This window comes from Thermobia domestica, chromosome 17, assembly GCF_964235325.1.
Source record: "Thermobia domestica chromosome 17, izTheDome1.hap1.1, whole genome shotgun sequence".
In the NCBI taxonomy this organism is placed as follows: domain Eukaryota; kingdom Metazoa; phylum Arthropoda; class Insecta; order Zygentoma; family Lepismatidae; genus Thermobia; species Thermobia domestica.
Window position 1 is genome coordinate 120,612,143 of NC_137470.1, and position 24,939 is coordinate 120,637,081.

The 24,939-nt window shown below is 39.2% G+C and overlaps 1 long non-coding RNA gene across 4 annotated transcripts in view; it reads right to left on the reverse strand.

Annotated features, from left to right (window-relative positions):
- The window catches only part of LOC145674311 (uncharacterized), a 161,658-nt gene that overhangs the window by 52,410 nt on the left and 84,309 nt on the right, over positions 1-24,939 (reverse strand). For all 4 annotated transcript variants that reach the window (XR_014128892.1, XR_014128889.1, XR_014128891.1 and 1 more), the window contains exon 3: positions 23,873-24,084. This is a non-coding gene — a long non-coding RNA (uncharacterized LOC145674311). The remainder of the gene's footprint in view (positions 1-23,872; positions 24,085-24,939) is intronic.

A 24,939-nucleotide genomic window follows, 5' to 3' on the forward strand; every position in this document is an offset into this window, starting at 1 on the left:
CCGCCCACCCCAACAGAACATGGGTGTCATTAAGGGGGGACAGGAGGGGGCAATTGCCCCCCGCAAGATTTTGAGGAATACATATACTTTATCGATTGTCTACTAATATACTAGTGCAAACTGTGAAAGTCTTATGTTGTTTATGTTCTTGCCCCCTCAAGCGAAGTCTGAAATGACACCCCTGCAACAGAAGAAGAATAATAAAGGTGACCAGTGCCGGATTTCGGTTTGATGGGGCCCTAAGCTATTGAAGGTAATGGGGCCAATTTATTTCTAGCATTCTTTTTTAGCGACAAAATTTCGCCTTTTCTGTTTGAATATATGCTATATGGTTTTCGTGTATATTTCGTTAACTTAACTTACTGTTTTGAATACATTACAGAAAAACTGTAAAATTTGTAAAATTAGCGGTAGTTTAATTTGGTACCAATAAAGTCCCTTGCCGATCTTTTTGCACCAACTATGATCCACGCTCCACGCCATGCTTCTACAATATGTGGAGACCGCATCATTTCTCATTTCAAGTTGTTTCTATTCAGTCGGGTAAAGTTTGAAACGTTTCCAGGGATCCGTGTAAGTAAATACAGTCTAAATATCATCCAGGGTTGGTAATTACTGCCTGAAGCTCAACTAATCGTGTGAGCTTTTTCCAGGTCAGGTTACTGGAGTAACTCAAAATGGAATGTAACCCTCGAAGATTACACAAGGTGTAATACGACACAAATTCGCTGGAACCAGAGGCGAACTTAGAAGGTTAAAACTGGAGAAGGGGCAACTAAAACCCAGATTATGATAGATATATCGTGAGTTTACTCTAAACTTTCAAAAATATGTAAGTAATGGCTTCAATTATTTTTGTCACTCAAAAAACTGGGATCGTAGACCTCTCCGGCCCCTGGCTAGATATGTCTCTGGCTGAAAATCATAAAAACATAGTTAAAAAAACCTAACTGTTGCACTAAAATTATTATAAGACCTATAAATGTAGGTAGCATCTTTTTACTGCGACGTGAAAATATGTTGGTACCTTGCCTTGCTATGTACCAGTGGCGTATTTAGGGGGTGGCTTCCGGGCTTAAGCTCCCCCGAAATCTCTTAGTATAGTAAAGTAAATGAAATATCTTGCAGAATTTTCACATTTCCAGGCAAAGCCCCCCCCCCCCCGAAAGTTAGCAAAAGCTCTTCCCGAAACAAAATCGTAAATACGCCACTGGTAGTAACTAGTGCCGATAACCTAATGGATTTAGCCTGTTGCATACTAACTTACACAAGGTAAATTCGGGCAGTTCTGAACGTAACAATACATAAAATACTGTTAATATATACAAACGAACGACTCATATGCCTAGAACGAATGGATGAAATCACTACGATTCGTGGTCCTATTCTTTCCTTTAGTCAGGGGCGGATCCATTCTGAATGTTTAGGGGGGGCAGTCGTTCGAAGTCAATAGGTTTTATTTTACGTTTATAATACAAAGGTGAAAATTCTTAAGATAGGTTTTATTTTTAAAATAAAAACATATTCAATTCTGGGGGATTGATCGCCCCCTGGATCCGCCCCTGCCTTTAGTGATCCATTATTGCACTCTATAGATCACTATATGAGCTCCTCCGTGGCTAAGCGGTTAGCGTACGCACCTTTGGCGTGGGAGACCCGGGTTCGATTCCCGGTAGGAGCTCATGTGGTTCGGATTCCAAGTTAATCAGTAGGTCCCGTCTCATGTAGCCTCGATGCTGAAAGGGACGTTAAACTCAAAATCAACTCAACTCTATAGATCACTATGAAAATCAGTGCCAAGTTCTGAAAGTTATGAAAATACTTCTGCAAACTACTTTTCATACTTACGTACAGCGAAATAAAATAGCTATAATTTCGCGATGTAAAGATTATTGCCGCTTAGGGCTGTAATTCCTTTATATTTTACTATTATTTCGCGAGCTTGTCGTTTCATGCCTTCTTCTTAAGCATCCACTGTTACCAGACTAAATTTCTTGTCGAATTCCAAATAGTACAAAAAAGGGTAGCACTAGAGTTCTATCCGCATACAAGATACTGTATCACTTATGCTGTGAAGTCTTATTAAAGTAGCTAAGTGTAATGGCTGGAAAACAGGGTCCCGATTACAAATGGGGCTCTGAAACAAAATCCCCATTACAAGCGGATCTGGGAAACGAAGGATCCATTATAAGCGGGGCTGGGCAACAGAAATCCCATTGCAGGCGGGTTGGAAAATAGGGCCCTATTACTTGCTTCATGAGAGCTTAATACATAACAGTACAGAACAGCGTTGTTGTATGTGCGTTTTATCTTATTTGCTTTTTCTTATTATTTGGAAATGACATTACAGCCACTTTTTCTTTAAAATTTTTGGGGCCCCCAAGAGAGCTATAGCTTGTTTAGCTTATACACAAATCCGGCACTGAAGGTGACATCCTGTACTTCACAAGCAATAGGTATTACTTTCGATTGTAATGTAATAGGTTCTATGACTCTGTTTAACTCTGCAATGGACAATGATTTTAAGACAGATACTTGTAGTAATATAATGATGCCAAAAGTCGTGATTAATGAATTGAAGTTTAACACACACGCACAATCGTGCTATTGAAACGCCAGTGTTTGTATGTGCTACACTGGGAAAAAAAAAGATCTTTCTAAAAAGCCAACTAAATAATGGACAGAGCTGGCCAGTATTATCTAGTCTCATTTTGAGAAAGAGAGGGAGGAGAGTAGTGCTTTGTGTCAAGAGCGCCGATCCTGGGGGCCCAAGGGGGCCCGGGATCCCCCAAAGCCCATATGCGCCCCTGCATTTTATTTATGAATATACAATATTTGGCATAATTTGAATTCAATTTGTCTTAAAATCCTCATGCATGCCTTCTGCATCTGAATGCCCCCCCCCCCCAAATTTACAGAGAAATCGGCGCCCTTGCTTTGTGTTGGCGCGATAGCTTCTTATAAGAGGGTTCCAACTAGCAATTGTTTACAGCAATGTACCACATGTCTTACCCGTGTGGCATTAAACAGATTTGTAAAAACCCTTATTATAGCATTCTTGAGTTGATCTCTGTTGCGTTCAGAAGTCTTGGCGGTCGGTGCTAGTTCAGCTAATATGTCGAAAAAATTTAGCGATTTCTGCTCAGGCTCGGTGTCTTTCTCGTGTTAAAAGAAGCGCGATTTTCAATCCGTTGATGTTAGTGATAATCCTTCTTCTTCAATGGGGAAAAAGACAAAAAATACAAATGCATGTGACAACCAGGATTCGCAATTTGAAGTGTTCGATTTCGAGGAAAGTGAAAATGAACTAGATGTTGGAGAGAGCGAAGACTACAGCATTGCTTCTGAAGTTACTCATTTATATTTTTTGTCTCTTGCTTTCTTGTAATAAACACTTCAAAGATAAAAATGTTTGCAGCAGCCTATTTTATCCTTGTTTTACTTTACCTACTTATTGTGTATTTTATGTTATTAACGAAAAGTAGAGTATTATCTGTTAGTCTGCGTTGTTTGAACCTTCTTTTATTTCTATGCATTCATGTGCATTCTTGAAGGGAGAGGAGTTAAAGCAGTCTTGAACTTCTTCGACTACACAGAACACATCGTTATTATTATTTAAAAAGCTGAAAGTAGAGGTAGTGTGTGTGCCACGCGGAATTCGGTAGGTCGAGCATATTGCCACGAACTCCCGCAGCCCATCCTAAGTCCTGCATTTCTTCAGTCTTACCAGGTGAATGCTGGAATGGCACCTTCTATAACGCCAACACAGCTGTTTTCCACATCCTTGTTTCTCCCCTATTTCGGTCTGGGCCTTAGCTAACTAAAGAGTATAAAAATTGAAATTTAATTATTGTCAAAAAATGTCTACATTGCCCAATTCTCATTTTCGTTGTCCGCCCACCCAGCAACTAGGTCCGCCTCTTTCCGCCCACCCCATCAAGCGTTCCTGGCGCCGTCCCTGCACCAAATCATCCATACGGGCTCAGCCGTAGTTAACTAAAGAATGTATGATAAAGTCAAGTACTTGACGTACTAAGTAGAATTTGGTACGCTACCATTAAACCACGGAGGCCGAAACCGTGAACTGGCGTGTTCATTAGATCAGCGCAATTTGTAGTAATGTTCAATTAGCAAGGTAAATACCAAATGGTGTTACATGTTCCTGTATTGTTTATACAAATATGATTACAAAATATAATGATCAAATAAATCACCAAGACACCAGGGTCTATTAGGTATTCCTAGAACAGTGGCTCAGTGGTTGAGCGTTCACCTATGCTGCATGGGGTCCCTGGTTTGATCCCAGATCGCGTCAAGTGAAGATTGTGGTGCACAAACACCGTGTACGTGAGTTACCTCGGGGTTCTCCCGTTTCCTCCCACTTTATTCATTCCGCCATTTTATTTATTTCTCATTAGCACCGTTTCCTATAACCTAACCGGCATAACTGTGGGGCGTAGTACTCAGATATCATTTTCTTTGTTTCTTTCTTTTCTTTTCTTTTCTTTTTTCTTTTTTCTTTCTTTTTTTTTGCTTTCGTATTACTAGTAATAGTAGTAGTGGTATTCGCTGTCGTATTAGTATAGTAATGAGTAGTAGTAGTAGTAGTAGTACTAGTAGCAATAGCAGCAATAGTGGAATTAGCACTAGCATTCGTAATCGTAATAGTAATGGTAGTATTAGCAGTAGTAGTTGTAGTATTAGTATTACATACGGTGTAGCAGTTTTATACATCTCCTCTGTTACTCGTAACACACTAATGAGTGTAGTATAAGACTTTTACGTCCATGAGTTGTATAATATAATGAACATGGCTGGACAGAGCAAGCACAGATAACAAATAGACAGACAGAATAAGGATATAGAAAGCGAACCTTGGGTAACCTTTCACACGATTTGCCCATTCCAGAAGGACAAATAGACATTGCAATGTTATGACGACACATTTCTTATTTTCCATTGCATATTGAAGGATTGACTTGGCTTATCAGAGAGGGCCGCGGTGGCTCAGTGGTAGAGTGTTCACCTCTGGTGCTTGGGGTCCCGGGTTCGATCCCAGCCCCCGCCCAGTGAACCTTGTGGTGGACAAACACCGTGCGCGTGGGTTTCCTCGGGGTTCTCATGTTTCCTTCCACTTTCTTCATTACACTATTTCATTCATTACTCATCATCACCGTCTCCTTTCGCCTAACCGGCATAAACGTGGGACTTAAAGCTCAAAGATTTCATTTCATTTTTTTTTTTGACTTATCAGACTTGGTTGTTCTCAGGCCGGCTTCGCCCGGCCCGTTCTCCGCCCGGATCGAAATTCGGGCCGGGCCTGGCCGGGTCGGGTCAAGCCGGGCACGGAATACAGAGTCTGCGGGCCTATGTTTGCAGAGCTATGCTAGTCAGGCCTTTAGTATGACGCTAATCATAGTCAAAACGACTCTGCATAAGGCAGAATAAGTTTTCACTTTGAATTCCTATTAAACACTTCAACCCACACAAACCCACCACTCCTATTAATTACAGAGCCCTCTGGTGAAAATGTTCCACACTAGGAGAACTGTAAATGAGTAACTTCATATGACTCGCGGATGATAAGACAAAGAGATATTTATTAAATCGAATTGAACTAATAACAATTAAATGAATATTGATACAAATGAAACGAAACATTCGTAGTTTCAATAAAGCGATATTTCCTTGTTCATGAAGTGTGTATATAAATTACACAAAATTGATCTGTATAGAATCGGATACTACATATACTATGAATCTCATATTTCAAATTACGTTGTCTGACAGTGGTTTTAATGAACCGGTTACCAATATCTGTAGTATTCTCTTTCAAGTAACGTAAGTTTACATGCAACCCATCCACATAATAATATAATGGTTGACTTATTATGTTGTTTTGGTCACGGAGGTATCTACGTGATCCAGACTGAAATCTAATGCGTCAGATAAATTTAGTCCTTTGTCAAGGTTTGAGAAAAACATCCATTGGTATCCATGGTAACAAATGTCGCAATTTATTGAATTGGAGACGTACAAAGTAGGACGTCCATGCAAATAAGGGACAAAAATAAAAGCTAGACTGGTTCCATTCTTTTGTTATCTCACAAACGAAAGGAATTTTAAATTTATACTATTGTGTTATAGATCAAAAGTGAGTCACTCATCACAGTGGCGGAGACTATAATATATATTTTTTTAAAGTTTATATTAAGCGTTGTCATTTATTCTTTATTGTGTTTTTTTTAAATCATTAGATATAGCTTCAGTTACAATTATTCAGTTCTCTAATGTGTAAAACAATATTAGAAGGGTAAGGGGAAAAAAAGAAGGAATGTCACAGAACCGTATTTTTGAGAAAATGGCGTTTTAATATTGAAAACCGCGTACAAAATGATGGGTTAGTCAAATCTTTTGCCCTTTTTTACATGGACATTTCTACATCTACGCATGCATGACATATATAGTGGAATAGTACCAAGAGTCACCAACAGATAGGACAAAGCACCCGTTAAATAAGCACACACATGGATATTCCTTGTTTTTTCCCCTTATCCTTCATTTGAGGTCCACAATGTCAACCTCAATCTAGTCATAATGTCTATCAGGAGAAAAATCTTTCAGTTTTACGTCCCACGCTTATGCCGGTTAGGCTAAAGGAGACGGTGATTATGAGAAATGAATGAAATGGTGGAATGAAGAAAATGGGAGGAAACGGGAGAATCCAAGAAAACCCACGATCACGGTGTTTGTCCATCACAAGGTCCAAGCGGCGCGAGCTGGGATCGAACCAAGGACCCCAAGCACCGGAGGTGAACACTCTACTACTGAGCCACCGCGCCCCCTATCTATCTGGAGAGAGTTAAGTTGGAAATTTCTGCAAGACCCATGAAAAATTATAAATTCATGATATGCCTATCATGTTCTGGCTTCTCCCTCCCCAGTTTTTACCTTCTAGATTCGTCACTGACTCATCAACACTCAGGCTATAATAGTTGAGTTGAGTTGATTTTAGTTTAGCGTTCCTTTCAGCAGCGAGGCTATATGAGACGTGGACCTACTGATTAACGTGGAATCCGAACCACATGAGCTCCCGCCGGGAATCGAACCCGGGTCTCCCACGCCAAAGGCGCGTACGCTAACCGCTTAGCCACGAGGGAGCTCAGGCTATAATAGCTAGAAACGTGAAATTTGGACTACAGAGTATTCATTTGCCACGAAACTAAGCGACAAAAAGGATGTTTGAAAGTACGTATTCTAACAGAACTCTACCCGATGATTCTAGCGGCTAGAGTGTACGCATTTGGTGCACGTGGTCCCGGGCTCAATTCTCGATGGGTGAGCCTCGAATATGTAAACGTATTGTTGTGGTTCGGAATTCACCTTGAACTGTAGATCCACGTGGGACTCTGCGTAGCGTAGTCGCTAACGCTCTCCACTTCGGTGCGAGCGGTCCCGTGTTCGATTCCCGGTATAGGCACTCGGTCGAAAAAGTATAAAAAGCTTTTTCCAAGCCAGCCATCCTGAATGAGGTTTTCCTGGGTTTTCCTCATTCACACCAGTCAAATTCCGGGATGGTACCTAACTTATAGGTCCAAAGTCGCTTCCTTTTCCACGGATAATGTGCTCGCCGAGGGACGTCATCCCTCACACATGACGGGTTAAATGGCCATAGATGCCAAAAGCCCAGAAATCTAAAGCCCTATAGATCCATATCTTACATAGTCTCGGCGCTCAAAGGGATTCTAAATTCCAATCCAAAGATGGAGTGGGTCGTGGGTAAAGTGGGTCAAGATTTCTGGGTAAGTCAGTGGGTCGTGGGCCAACAGAACTTGACCCATTGCCATCCACCACCCACAGTTATCCACTCTGATCCACCGACCCACTACGACCAACCTACCCACTCTGCTCAGTGGATTGTAGATAGCATCATCTGAACACTGATGAATTTGTCTACGTTTTACTTTCAAGGCCTCCATTTTCCTTGGTTTTTGATTTGTTTCTAATTACTTGCCTGATATGAGTATATCTAATAAAGTGGCAAAAGAACTTCAGGCACTTTTCTATGTTCATATTTGTATTCTGTAATAACAGAAATAGGACTTTGGCTTTCGAGACACAACCTGAGCGTTTTTAGAGGAACTAACTACTGAAAAAAAAAACAACACATTTTTCAGCAAGGAATTAATTATATATGATAATTAAATTAAAATTCATCCTAATATGGCCCATAACAAGCATTTTACCATTTTATATCGTAAAGGTTTGATTCACCGGTATTGCAACAGCAATGCTTGGCCGATTGACCATAGAAATTCAAATTCCGATTCGGCGTGGGTGGCCCGGGTTCGATTCCCGGCGGGAGCTCATGTGGTTCGGATTCCACGTTAATCAGTAGGCCCACGTCTCATATAGCCTCACTGCTGAACGGGACGTTAAACACAACTCAACAACAAAAACAAATTCCGATTTGTGATAATTTCGCAGCCTTGTTTTATTACAAGTGTAAAGTCTTTAGTCAGTGCAGGGGAGGGTGTGGATCATGAGTCAGAGTCTATGAAGATGGATTTTAGTGGGTGGTGGGTCAGAATAAGTCATGGTGGATGGTGGGTTGGAATGGGTCACAGTGAGTCAGAGTGAGTTATGATGGGTGTTGGGTCATAATGGGCTGTGGGTCAGGGTAAGTCACTGTGGATGATGGTTTAGTGAGTCATGGGTCAAGTTCTCATTGGCCCACGACGTCTCTGCTCCAATCCAACCAACCACTATCGCAAGAGATAGAGCGGGATTCAGTTTTTATTTTATTTATTTATTTATTTATTTATTTTTACTAAAAATAGAGCATCATAGGAATCCATGAAGTTGGGAAGATGATACTCATTATATAGACTCATCTAAAATAACCGAACACATATTTCAGAGTTTTCGAAATTTACACTCGTAAAGCGGAAAAGGGGCATTTCTGTAACAATCAAATTTCGGAGCCTTTAATCAGAAAGTGTCCAATGCGAGAATTCGCTTAAACTGGAAGTGTAAAATTTGGCATATAACTTTAGTTTTTTTAAAAAAAAAACGAAATATGATTTACAGCGTTTTCCACTAATTAATGGGGAAAAATACCACTTATAAAGCAATAAAATTTCGATTTTTCATTCAGTAAATGTTTCAGAAGTTTCAGAAATTACACTCCTAAAGCGGGGACGGGTTGTTTCCTTAGAAAATGCGCAATGTGAGAAAGTTGTAAGTACGAATTTCAGTAGAGGAAGTTCGGGTATTATGAAAAAGTCGGATAATATGGAATACCTCATTATCTCGCCTGTGATGCATTGCTTCCAAGCAGAGAGGAAAGAAACTACTACCTCACGTTCCCATGGTGCTCTACAGTCAGTCTCTTTGTGATTGTGACTTTCGTTCTGTTGGTAGACGTGAAAATCTGATTTCTCATTCGTGAAAATTCTAACAGGTAAGTGTTTTACAACCTGTATTTTAATATTGAAATGCAATAGAACAACAATTCTTTGTTTACTATGACGTTGGATATACAGAGTGGTAGTTCGATACGCGCCATTATCCTATACGCCTTCGAATGCGTTTAACAGCTCTTTCGCTTCCAAGGTGGCGTGAAGGGCAATATGGAATACCCGCAAGAAAAGCATAGTATTCCGTATTCCGATTACAAAAATATCTATCGGAGATTGGGAATTAAACATACATTTATGATGAGAACACTGCTAAGTGTATTTTTTATTACAGCAAATTTTCTGATGATACAAGAGGTGAGCTTGGGTCCAGCGTTCATCATGTCTAACGTGAGCACTTAATGACTGTGCCGATTCTGAAACAGAGTTTTATATTTATGACTTTTGCAAGTAATCACATTTAGTTATGGCTTGGCATTCAGAATTTTCATATATTGTCACTGTATTCATTGCATGTTCAACAGAAAACTCATTTCTTTTCTATATAAAATTTGGTATTCCATATTACCCGACTATTTCATATTACCCTCCAAAGTGGTTTCTTTACAAATTATAAATTTTGTCCACCCCTGTAACGAAAATTCTTTATCAAGATACGCATAAATAAAGCTAAATATGTAAAGCGTATATTTCTTTTCCTTTTTGTTTCAATGTGCAATTATTAACTCAAGTTACAAGCGAAACAAAAATGGTATTCCATAATACTCGAACTTCCTCTATAACAAGCTCTTCAATAACAATACGAAACGACATATTTCTACGTTTCTAAAAATTTCACTTCTAAATTTGAAAGGAGACGCCAATTGCTTAATATCAAAATATGAATATCCAAAATATGAATATCAAAATGATGAATATGAGGATTTGTTTAAATTTGAAGTTTGAAATTCGGTGTATACACAGCCTGTTGAATAAGTTGCGGGACTAACTCAAAATAATACACTTAACAATGTCAGAAAAATGTATTACCACGTTATTTTTTATACTGGGTGTTAATGAATTATACCGACAAACTCAAAGAGGTGATTCCTCACATCAAAATAAGAGAAAAAGTTCATATGGATTTATTGCGAAAAGTACATAGTTTTAGAGCTAGGGCTGTCCAAAATCGCGAAAAAAATAAATTTCAACAGGTCCTATTTCGAATTCCCGAAACTGTGGATGGTGGTCCTTATCAGAGTAAAGAAAGTCAAGCACACACAATCCAAAAATGCATATTACATCAATTTCCAATGGATTTGCAGGGTATAATTCTCAAATATGCTCTCAATAGAGTTTTTAGATATACTCTGATTTCAAGGAGGGTTCAAAGTAGGTAGAATGTAAGCCTTGACAATAGTCGACATCCAGTGCTTTGGAGGGAAGTCAGAAGTGTTAAGAACCGGCAGCTCCATGTTTTCTTGAGTTCAGAATAACGTGTGATGCGATGCATTTCCTCGCGGTATATTTCACGTTTTCTTCACTGATAAGCGTGAAAGAAAACATCGCAGCATTTTCTCGAGTACGAGAGACCGTGCTGTTGACGATCCTTAATATTTCCGATATCACTCCAAAGGATTCTGTGTTCACTGCTGTCACGGCTTATCGTTTGCCTACCTTGGACCAATCATAAATCAGATCATATCTCAAAATTTGGTTGATGGCATAACTGGGAATTTCACCCTTTGTGGAATACTCTACACACCGATTGAACATTAATGAAATATGCATCTTTGGATTGGGTATGCGTGACTTCCTTTATGCTGATTAAGACCACCACTCCACGATTTCTCGAATTCGAAATAGGGCCTCTTTAAATTTGGCTTTTTCGCGATTTTGGACAGCTCTAGCTCTGAAACTATGCATTTTTCCCCACAGGTCCATAGAAACTATTTAATTTATTTTGATGTGAAGAATCACCTCTTGTAGTTTGTTGGTATAGTGCATTAACACCCTGTATATATCCCTTTCTGTTACACACACTCGCGCGACCAGTCATATACGCTCTGAAACGCAGTAGGAAAGTCGTCTACTGAAATGCTCTTCAACACCGCCCTCACATTCGCTTGAATTGATGCAACATCCTCTAATCCAGGGGTTTTCAAATGTGCGACGCGCCACCCTGGGGAGGCGCCGAAGGTTGTCAGGGGAGGCGCGAGAACTTTAAAAAATCCTGCAAAAGTACATACTTATAATGCAACACGCACACTTAAGTCTGCACCCTTCTTCTTTAGTAATACATAATAGACTAAGCCTTTGCATACGATCAGGGGTGATCCTATCACCTTTGGCTTAAATGTGTATAATGCTTCTTAGATGGGCAATAACAATCTTCTACTTTATATCTGTAGAATAGTATGTGTGGCCCCGCGTAGAGTAGTCGCTAACGCTCTCGCATTTGATCCCGGTTTCCATTTCCGGTGGGGTCACTCGGTCGAAAAAATGTACAACGCTTTTTCGGGCCAGCCATCCTGAATGAGGTTTTCCTAGGTTTTCCTCATTCACACCAGGCAAATGCCGGGGTGGTACCTAACTTATAGGTCCCAGGCCGTTTTCTTCTTCCCCCAATCCTTTCTTCCTTCCCTTTCCCCGGATTGTGTGCTCGCCGAGGAACGTCATCCCTTAAAGCATGACGGGCTAAATGGCTTTAGATGCCGAAAGCCCAGAAATCTAAATCCTAAATCCTAAATCCTAGAATAGTATGTCTTCTTAAATGTCTTTGGGATTTCGCACGAAGCCATGTTAGCTGAATTTTTCTTTCTCTTAATTTTTTGTTATTATTTTTGGGACGATTCTTGAGTTTTAATATTTTCTAAAGTATTTCCGCCATTTACAAATAGTCTTATTTGTTTTATTTTCATTAGTCGGAGCCATTTTTCAGATGCTTCAGTTCGACTTGGTTCTTTCTTCTTTCGTTCCAATAGATCGTCTTTCCTTTTTATATTTTGCTACTCTGAGAAGAAAGAGACATCAAGATTTATATTGTTTTGACAGTGAACAGTAAGAAAGTAACTGCAAGTGTTTTTTGCAGGCGTTTTGTGTTAATTACATTAAGTGTAATAGAACACTTTTGCGGATTGATTCGCAATGGGTAAGTTTATAATAAAGACGGGTAAGAAACGTGAATTGGATAACGCAGAACTTAGTGGCTCAGAGAAACCAAAACAGAAGTATAGGAAATATGATGAACGTTATTTGAAATTCTGTTAATAATGAAAAAAGGCCTCAGTGCGTAATTTGTTTGAAAGTGTTGGCTGTAGATAGCATGGTACCCAATTAGTTGAAGCGACATTTAGAAACTGTGCACACCAATTTACAAGATAAGGACCGGGAATATTTCCCCCGGAAAGCAACTCAACTGATACAGAACAAAAGTACATTTTCTCAGGAAATGTCTGTACCCGAAGAAGCTCTTCTAGCATCATATAAAGTAGCATATCATGTGGCATAATGCAAGAAATCCCACACTAAAGCTGAGGAACTGATTGTGCCGGCTGCATTTGATATGGTCTCGATTATGGTTGGTGAATCTGCTGCTAAACAACTGAAAAGTGTACCTTTGTCTTACAGCACAATTAGTAGTCGAATAAGTTACCTTGCTGATGATGTAAATGAACACATAATCCAGGAACTAAGGGGGAAGGAATCGCGATTCAAATCGATGAGGCAACTGATAGTAATAGCGATGCGAACTTGACCGTCTATGGGAGATTCATAGCCTAAAATCATAAATTATTGAAAGATCTTTTGTTTTGCTGAAAATTTCATCGATTCTGCTTTTCTTCAAAAGCTGTCATACTTTTGTGATAATTTTGAGAAAATAAATCTTTTAAATGTGTCTTTATAACAAAATGATACACACATTTTGCAATTATCAGACAAGCTGTTAAGCCTCAAAAGGAAGTTGCTGCTTTGGAAGAGGAGCATTAAAAACGAGAACATTAGCGACTGCTTTCTTACATTAAACAAGTTGTTAGAAGAAACCGGGGACCAGCTAAATGAAGAAATCAAATCAGTGTTTGAGGAACACTTAAGAACTTTATGTCCAATTCGGGAAGTACTTTCCAGAGGGCACACAGCACAACTCGATCGTGAATACATTCAACGCAGAGAATGCACCAAATTTCACCACCCGAGAAGAGGAACAACTTATTGATATTTCTTCAGACAGCATCGCTGCCTGAATTTTGGAACTCACTGAAAAATAAGTATATTTAATTAAGTAAGAAGGCCTTGCGAGTGCTCCTTCCTTTTGTAACTCCCTATCTTTGAAAAACTGGATTTTCAGCCATGGCGGTGATCAAATCCATATATAGGTAAAAAATAAAACTCCAAAAGGAGATGGGTCTTGCCATTTCAAAGTATGTGCCGAGATTTAATAAATTGTGTGACTCAAAACACATACATCCCATTGACTTTGCCCAACATTTAAATGTGCCGGTTTTTATTATTTAAAGTCCCTTTCTCCTCGAATATTTTAATTTTAACACAAATATCTGACTTAACACAATTTATAATTATTAATACCGGATAATAACATTCAAATGTGTAGTCAGTGTGTACAATGTAGATCACCTGTGTTAATGAGATATTTTCGTTAGTGATTAATAAATGAAACAAATTATCACAGTGACAGTCTTTCATTTAGGGACACATGCATTTATATTGTTGACACATTTCATTAATGACAGGAGAGGCGCGTTCAGAGTTTGGTGGTTGAGGGGAGCCTCCTCAACTGCAAGAAGTTTGTAAACCCCTGCTCTAAATGGTCCCCCTTGTGAGCAGATTTGAGCTTATGGGAGACCATGGGGCCAAACCAGGCAAATACGGGGTATGTAGGGGACTGTAATCCTTATTTTAGCCAAAAACAACGGTCGTGAAAACTGGTGCAGGCCAACGCATTTTATTGTGCATTAATTTTTGGACAAAAGAATGGTCACAGTCCATAAACACACCAAATATTCAGCTGATTTGACTACAACATATTTCATGCCCTTCCCTATGCTTCAAATTGCCCTCAACAAGTAGCGTTTCGAGGTGTTGCATCGATTCAAAGTGCCCTCAAGGAAGTAGTGTTTTCAGGGTGTTGCATTGATTCAAACTGCCAAGGAAGTAGCATTTTGAGGGAGTTGCATCGATTCAAACTGCACTCAAAAGAAGTAGCGTTTTGAGAGTGTTGCATTGATTCAAATGAAAGTAACGGCGATGCTGAAGAGCCTTCCAGTGAAAAAGTTTCCTAGGGTGTTCCAGAACTTCTGCAACTGATCCTGCGAGTGTGCACTACGGGAAGTAGTGTACGTAGAAGGCTGCCATGGTAATACATTTTTCTGGAATCGTTAAGTGTATTATTTCGAGGTAGTGTTGAATGGACTGTGTAAACCCTTAATTATTAGTTACAGTGTTACGAAAAAATTCACTTATAAACTGGAAAATGGGGCATTTTTTTTTTCAACATTCAAATTTTTGGTTTCATACCCGCTAAACCTTATTCTTCCTATGCAGAGATCAATTACTTCTGTTAATATTATAAGTAGTGTGTGTGTCACTTTTCGATTTATATGTGAGGGGCCGCGGTGGTTCAGTGGTAGAGCGTTCACCTCTGGTGCTTGGGGTCCCGGGTTCAATCCCAGCCCCCGCCAAGTGAACTTTGTGGTGGAAAAACATCGCATGCGTGGATTTCCTGGGGGTTCTCCTCCCACTTTCTTCATTCCACCATTTCATTCATTACTCCTCATCACCGTCTTCTTTAGCCTAACCGGCATAACCGTGGGACGTAAAACTCAAAGATTTCATTTCATTTTCGATTTATATGTGTCAATGTTGAATGTTCTATGATTTCGTGTTTTTGGCGAACACATCAGAGTATGCGAAAAATTGCAAACAAACTCAGGAACTTTAAATGTTCTACTACATAGAGAATTCTAAAATGTTTTATTTGCTTGTGCCCGTGCCTCAGAACGCACATAAAGGACTTCCCTACTAAGATAGAGCCATTTCCACTGCTCCTTACAAAAAATTTTAAACTTAAATAGGACCAATAACACGAGCAACTATTTGAGTTACTAAAAGCTGACATTTTAGCGGCCCCATCTCTTACATTTCGATGAAAGGCTGGAAATTAGCGCGTATAGTGACGCAATTAATATCCATATGGAGGGAATTTTTGCATATTATGACCCACAAACGGGGATAGAAAAGTTCGCTTCATTTTGTACTAGAAAGCTAACTTCTATCTGGCAAAAAGAAATATGTGCCCTCACCTATGTACTACGAAAATTTCGTTATTTTCTCTTAAACCAAAAATTCAAATCTATATATATAAAAGAGAACGTACAAATCCTTTGTCCGCTCATCACGCTAATACGGCTGAACCAATTTCTTTTATTTTTGGGGGGTTATTAGGATTTGGACCCTAGATGGTTTTTATCATATCACTTTAATTTTCAATTACCAGTGTCTTGAGATAATTGACCATTCAGGTGTCCATTACGTACAAATCCTTTGTTAGTTCATCATAGGTATAAAAATAAACGTATTTATATGCAACCCGCATGACCGTGTCACTCGGCGGGTTAACATAAATGACAGGCGTTATAATGGTTTTTATCATATCACTTGAAAGCGGAAAAGTAAAAATTATCTAAGTAACAAAGTTTATTGCGTTCGGGGGTGACCGCAGCGAAGCGGGGCGGGTTAACATAAATGACAGGCGATATAATGTTAACATTTACTGCAATCTTCTATGGTTTTTATCATATCACTTGAAAGCGAAAAAGTAAAAATTATCTAAGTAACAAAGTTTATTGCGTTCCGGGGTGACCGCAGCGAAGCGGGGTGAACGCTGCTAGTTATTTATATAGTAGATGCCAAATGTTTATCCTTAAATTTTGAATCAAACAAAGTGGGAAAATATACTCGCTGTAGGTTGTTCCTCGCAGACTACCAATTTGAAATTCGTTGCCCAAATAGTCTTACAACCAGGCCGATATTATTAGCCATTTGAAACAACGGAAAGACATTCAGAAGGAGGAAGAAAAGTCAACATAACTAAGCAAACGAAGACTTTCACGACTTCCTTTCCAATGCATTACAATACTCTATTCTCCAAATCAACCACAAACTTTCACTGAGGAACCTAGCCCAGGAAAAAAAAAGAAGACAAATATTACACAGATACAGATGGTGATCAGAAAAATGGAAACACCTGTAGTTGGCAACACGTCAGATGTATGGGTTGGCAGTGATGTCGTGGCGCCCGCAGCGCCGGACCGCTGGTCGTGGTGTGTTAGGTCGGTCTCCATACTACGTCAGGCGCAGTGGAACAGCAGTGTCCAGTGACTGCAGCAGATGGAGATAGTGTAAAATGGGAGACCTCTCAGATTTTCAAAGAGGGCAAATTGTTGGTGCGCGGTTATGTGGAGTGAGTGTGACGGCAGTGGCTACTGTGTTAGGTGTGTCGCGTGGGACAGTGTCGAAGGTCATGACGGCCTACACAACACACGGGAAAACCACATAGGCGAAGTGGAATAGTGGGCGGAAGAAAATCATGAGTGACAGGTCACGCCGGGTATTAAAGCGCATTGTCACGCAAAACCGTCGTGCCACTGCAGAGCAAGTGACGGAAGAACTCAATCAGCACCTCCCCCACCCTGTTTCGACAATCACAATCCGCCGCGAATTACATGACATGAACTTACGGGGTCGTGTTGCACGGGCCAAACCGCTCATCAGGGACCATAACGCTTTCGCGAGCTCCTTCGTGGCTAGGTGGATAGCGTACGCGCCTTTGGCGTGGGAGACCCGGGTTCGATCCCCGGCGGGAGCTCATGTGGTTCGGATTCCACGTTAATCAGTAGGTCCACGTCTCATATAGCCCCGCTGCTGCAAGGGACGCTAAACTAAAATCAACTCAACTCAACTCATAACGCTTTCGCACGCCGCAAATGGTGCCGCGACCATGCAACTTGGACCGTTGAGGACTGGATACATGTGATATGGTCGGATGAGTCATCCTTCACCCTATTCTCAACAACGGGCCATGTTTAATGTGTGGAGAACGCCCAAAGAAGCTTATGATCTGCAGTGTCTCCGCCCAACTGTGAAACATAGCGGCGGCTCGGTGATGCTGTGAGCCGCCATATCATGGTTTTCATTGGGTCCTGTGGTCACACTTAGCGGACGAATCACTGCCAACGATTATGTCGCAATTTTAGGAGACCACTTGCATCCTATGGTCCGGATGTTGTTCCCGGACAATGACGCCATCTTCCAGGATGATAATGCACCCATTCACACAGCTGGCGTTGTTGTAGCGTGGTTTGAGGAACGTCGGGATGGAGTTCAACACCTCCCCTGGCCCGCCCAATCTCCAGAGCTAAACACAATTGGACATCTGTGGTCCGTCTTGGAAACACGACTCCGGCGGCGATTTCCACCTCCATCCTCTCTCACAGAACAGGCCGATGCCCTGCACGAGGAATGGTGTAAAATTCCACTTGCTACCATTCACGACCTCTATACCTCCATCCCACGTCGCATCAAGGCTGTTCTGAAGGCGAAAGGTTTCCCGACACCATATTAATCTGGCAAGTTGCAATTTCGTTCAGGTGTTTCCATTTTTCTGATCAACATCTGTATTATCTCCGTTCTAGAAAAGAAAGAACCTGTTAAAACATCACTTCCCTCGTTTCCACTCGCTCATTCTATGTAGAGGACAACTTACTATACAAGAAAGGTAGTGGAAGACAACGTTCCTGTGTATAATTTGCTCTACCTATACCTGGATAAGCCGATCTTTACAATATTTTATATTTTACAAAATTTTACATGTTTTATTTTACAGATGAAGATAAAAATATGAAATAAAATCTTTGAGTTTTACGTCCCACGATTATGCCGGTTAGGCTAAAGGAGACGGTGATTATGAGAAATGAATGAAATGGTGGAATGAAGAAAGTGGGAGGAAACGGGAGAACCCCGAGAAAACCCACGCACACGGTGTTTGTCCAGCACAAAGTTCACTTGGCGGGAGCAGGGTTGGAACCCGGGACCCCATGCACCAGAGGTGAACGCTCTACCACTGAGCCACCGCGGCCCCACAGATGAAGATGAATCAGATGTAGTTCCAGAATCAGAGTAAACATTTGGATCATCGTCTGTATCTATCTCTCAGCAAATAACCAAATATAATGAAAAAAAATTCGTCTTCACATCAAAGTACATTACATGTAAAATTTTATCTTTTGCTTTTATGTGCAAAATAGCCTTTGGCAAGCTGGAGGGCTCCGCCTCCAGACACTCGCGTTTACTCGGTCTAAAGCGCGCCATACACGTACGCACTTGCATGACCAACATGTATTTTCATCATGCATCTTGGAAGAATTTTTTGCCCACACACGTACCAACATGCTGTCCAACATACTGAAAGTAGTTTGAGAAATGTGGAGGACGAGGAAACGCGTTCTTTTTCTTTCTGCAACTGCACTAGCGTTGTGCAATAAGAAAAAAATAAAAAGGAAGCGATCAAAATGGACCAAAGATTGGCTACAGAGGAGAGACGTTCTATCACACACCGTACTTCTTCAAGAATTAAGAAATGAAAGTGACGATGTAGTGAATTATTTACGAATGGACAGTGACACATACAACGAGCTACTGGAAATGGTCACTCCGTTTATAATCAGAAGTGACACAGTGATGAGAAAAGCTATAACCCCACACGAACGTTTGTGTGCCACCCTTCGGTTTCTAGCTACCGGTAGATGTTTTATATATATATATATATATTTTATTGTTACATATCCAAAATTATTGTCGCATGTCTATAAATACGTTCTTGTAGGAACATAATTTGATAACGAATTCGCTCGGTATGTGTATAACCGGCAAAGACATGTATGTGACAAATTTCATGTCAAAAGAGCAGTAAAAAGAACAATAAAACAGAAATGAAATTTTATTGTCCATTTAGCAACATTTTGTTTTACTCATTCTAATTTTCGTATTTATAATTCTTTTCCTATGAAATTTACCACAAATATACATTTCCTAATTATACACATAGTATCAGTATTAAAGGTAGCCTGCAGAATCATTATCGAATTATATTCTTACTAGAAGACAGTTATAGATATGCGACAACCATTTTGGACATTAGTGTACAATATTTGATATATTCTGCATTCAATTTGTCTTAAAATCCTCATGTATACCTTCTTAGACTTTTGTTTGGAACCAAACACACATCTGAATACAGTGGCGGTGATTTGAGGTTAAAAGTGGGGGGGGAGCATTGTTCTCCATTTACAAAATTCACAAGTAAGAGTGATAGCACACCGTTTCTATCTTTACGTGTACCACACAACAAATAATGGTTATCGATTGCAAGTTCTACATACCAATTCTTTTAACTAGTTGAACACTCAGAATTCCCACTCGATTTCCACTTGAACCACGAACACTCAATTCCCATTTGAAAATTCAGAAGTTCTAGACACGGCTGAACCTTGCCAACAAGTCTTGGTACGGAAGAGAGTAGAATTTGCATTGACGACTTATATTTTGAATAATAATTACGGGACACTTAGGTCATTTTTACTTAAAAACGGGACATTCAGGGGTCCCGTTCGAGAATCAGAAAAAACGGGACAACGGTTGGAAAAAAGGGACTGTCCCGGCTAAAACGGGACGTCTGGTCACCTTGATTAATGAACAACTTAATTTTTAATTCCACCATGCTATTAAATGTATGCTATTACTCTTAGAAAATGAAAGACAGTAAATACAACAAGCATTTGCTACCACATTTAAAGCAATATTTGTTTTTACAGAATCCCTTGTTATATAACGCTGATCATCCATCTTCAACGACCTTGTCAACGCAGACCTTTAACGCAGATCTTTAACGACCTTGGCATGCGACGGAGGAGAGAGTCACGTGATTTCTTCCGCTGTCGTGATTGGCGGACCTAAATATAAAACAGCCATCTTGCATGAACGAGCCCATATGCGGTAAACATGCATGCAGAACGGCAGAAACATCAAGCATGTTTTCAGAAGATTTTGAAAACTTTCAACCTGAATGAACGAGGCCATACACGATCAACTTGCCTATGGTTTTATCATTTTTCATGCAAGTCGGGCTGTTCCTTCAGGCATGTGTTTACGTGTATGGGCCCCATAAGGCCTCGCCCCTCTTAAACCCACAATTCTATGAAATTTTTAGTTTCTTTTCGTATTTCAACTACCTAAAAGGTAAGATTTTGTATCCGAACAAAACGCCAACTTAAATAACATAGAAATCTCTTTATCTTACGTTACACCCCTTAGAAACTGAAAATATTCACTTTTTGCAATTTTCGTGTGAGTTAGTCCCGAAAGATTACAATCATCCAAATTTCATCATTCTAATTCTGCCGGAAGTACCTAAACATTTTGAGATATGGAAGATGTCCCATACAAATAACATGGGAAAGATGTTTCAATTTCCCATAAAACGGCTCTACAGTTGGATTTTTTTTATGGTGATTTACTTATGTAACAATAACGAAAACGTACAAGCACCCAGAAATTCAAGTTCTTATACCAATATCAAATACCTAAAACATGAGATTATATGTCCAAAAAAGGTCCATTTAAATAACATGGGGAATTTCTTCATGGCCCTTTTAGATTTTTTAAAAATTAAATATATCCACTTTAGGCAATTTGCTTGTAGGTTGGCACCGGAAAGCTACAATCATGCCAAATTTCTACTTTCCATGCCGTGTGCCGCAGCATGGAAGAGGGGGAGGGGGAACTGTTATATAATAATGATCGAAAATGACCAATATTAGTGTTTAATCCATAGTTTCAGGGTCATTCAGATGAACAGTGACATTTCCGATCCGATTTGAATCCAAAATCAGCCCCGAAACTTGGGGGAAGAGAGAAAGATATATATCGATCGAAAATGGCTACTATCAGTGTCGAATTTATAGTTTTCTGGGTCGCTTAGATGAACAGTGACACTTTCGATCCGTTTAAATTCAAATTCAACCCCGTAACTTGGAGGAGTGGGAGATAGAGATATTTAAAAATGATCGAAAATGACCGGTATTTGCGCTGAACCCACATTTTTGCTTTCGCTGAGATGAAAGGTGACAGTTCCGATGCCATGGCCCGCAACATGGGGAGGAATATATATATATATATATATATATATATATATATATATATATATATATATATATATATATATATATGGTTGAAGATGATCGATATTAGTGTTGAAACTATAGTTATTAGGGTCGGCGAAATGAACAGTGACATTTCTGATGCTGTTTAAATCCAAATTCAGCCCCGCATCTTGGGGGAGGGGGAAAGAGAAATACATAAAACTGATAAACAAAAAAATAACAAATGTTAGTGTCGAATTCATAGTATTCGGGGTCGCTGAGGTGACCGCTGACACTTCCTAACCTGTTTAAAACCAAATTCAACTCCGCAACTTGGGAGAGCGGGAGATAATACAATGATCGAAAATTACCAATATTAGTGTCAAATCCATGGTTTTCGAGGTCGCCGAAACGATCAATGATCTTTCCGATGCCGTTTAAATCGATTTCATTAAAAACGAAAACAGCATATTTCGTGGGTACTAAACGCATGAGATACGGAGTTGTGCATTTAAATTTTCATTTCAACCCAGCGAAACGGGTAATATATGCTAGTTGTTATAAGGAATATACAAACATCCTCAACTGGGACTATAATACTTGCTCTGTATACGAAAGTCATTACTAAACCAATTATTTAAATCCACCCATAAAAGCCCAATGGCTTCACATTTTAGGTTCTCCGAAACATACCAATCAGCATTACGGAAATATTGTTTCCCCAATATGGAGGCAAACATAGCTCATAAAATAAGAATATGCAGTAAATGTCAGAAGTTAAAGAAGCTACCTACCAAGTCATCTGATCAGTTACAACACCATCATTCTGCAGCTATCGCTACTGCTTGGTAGTTTGACTCATTTGTGAGAATTCCTATTGGTCAGGGACATTTTAAACACATATTAGTCTTAGTAGAAATGTTAATACGTTACTGCGTTACAAGGATCACCGATAAAATTACAGCCGAACCTATTGAGCAGTTTCTCTTAGAGGAAATCATTCTTCGATATGGAGCTGTTTCATACTTATATCTTGACAGACATCTCGCGCATAGCGCCAAAAGGTTACAAAATTTGTCAAAGCTCTAAAATATTGATTTTAAGCTCTGCCCTGTATAAGATCATAAAAGCCTAGGTTTAGTAGAAACATTCCACAGTATTACACAAAATTCGCTTAAATTCTTTGCTTAAGAAGATCAAACACAATGCCTGTATTACTTCCATATGTAACGTTTACTATTAACTCTTTTATACAAACGGGGATTAACTGTTTGAGTTTTTCTTGCTTCACGAATACGAACTAAAGACTGTTTCTGATATTGCAATTGCTTCGACACTTACTTTATGCATTGACTGAGAACACTTAAATGGAATTAGAGATATTGTGAAACGTAACCTGTCTGCAAGTTGCGAGAAACAATAGAAATATTACGATTCCAAACATAACCAAACTAACTTTGAACCCGGGCAGACAGTGCTCGTCTTCTATCCAAACGGCCAGATTGGAGTCCCGGAAGCATGTTCCTCAAAATACATTGTTGTAGTCACTGTAATTTCGAACCTGAACCCCAATCTTTACAAAATTCTGTTCCCCAATTCGTATCGACATCACATACAGAAGATTTCAATGGAAAGGATTAAACCTTATTATGAAAGTTTAGATGAAAGTTGGTATATAAATATCTAACTTTCTTTCTCTGTATGAGTTACGACATTTAAATGGAGGAAAAGAGAAAAGAAGAATAAAAAATAAATGCATTTAAATTAATTAATTCAATTAGTCACGAACATTTCACACCGCATCACAAGGAGCAATACCAAGATACACATTTAGACGAATAAATCATTTTTCATTACAATAAGAATATTTCCTATTAATTTTTATTTAGAAAAAAGCTTATTCATTACTCTTCACAGAATGGACAAAAAGCTAACACTGCATTTCCGCATTTAAAAGGCAAATGATCTGAGCAAGGCCAAATAAACTGCAATTCTACATTTCTTGATCATTTTTCTTTCTCGCTATGAAATACATACTGTCACTGATATTATGCTATATAAATATTATATAAGGTGTTTGAAAGCCAAGATCACAGCTACATTATACCGGATGTCCAGCAATTGAAGTTCACCATTATCATCATTATTGGCATTCAAGATTCGATTTTTAAAACATTTGTATTAAGTGCAAATACTTTAAAAACATTATACAAAGAATAACATAATATAAAGGAGATAATAAACATACAGAGTACTTACCTAATAAACGCTAAATTCTAGTCTCCTTTTTCCTCTCTCATCTATCCACTTCACAGTCACTTCACCGTTTCTCTCCTTCACCTCTCGATACGTATTGGTAAGCAACCTCACTTGACGCCAAAGCCGATCTTCTTTCACCTTATCCAGATAACGATAGAGATTCACTGTTTTTCGCCTATGACTTCCTTTTCCGCCAAGAAATTATTGATGTCCTGCAGAAAATAACAGATACTTCTTGACTGCTATAGTGTATTACTTTACAATTCAGCATTATTTTTTCTCTCTTATAGGTAATACATGTGGTTATTATAAGAATGCAGATCGCTTCAATTTTCCTCTTCCTAGTTTCGCTCATAGCCTGCGTAAACGTAAATGGACTCATACTTGAACAATATGGATTAGCCAAATTCAAACCTATAATTAGTTACGAAAACATATAATTTTTGGCTTATAGACAGCATCTAGACTACTCTGCAGTACATCTTCGGAACAATTCCTACACTGGATACTGTTGATATCACATCTGCATGACAAAGAACGTCAATTTATAAACAAAGTTAAAGATATAATACCATGTAATTTTAAAACAGGATGCCTAAAACATCAAGACGGATGATGTTTAATCTTTTACTAGGACTAGCAAACTTTGGTCTGAGTGGATACATTTTATATGAGGTCCATAAATTAAAATCAACTATCACTTAGATGCAGTCACAAACTGATTACTTAAATTCTCAAATCCAGGAAATCAAAAATGTAATTTGGAACTTACCCATCTAGTAACAAATTTTTCAGCAGCAGTGGAGAAAATTCATCACAATATCCTACAATTAGTGTGCATAACGGCTACAAATGAACGCTTCTTAGTAGCTCTTCTCAATTACCAGGTTGTTAAATAATATTTCGATTCTATAATCCAGAGTCTCCTTCATAAGGTTAACATCATAACGTCAATGATGTTTTAATAAAACCTGCTTAACCTAAAGAAATAATTAAACAGAATCCAAACCTAAGAGGCACACTTATGGAACGAGACCTCGGACTACTTTACCAATGTTCGAAAGTTT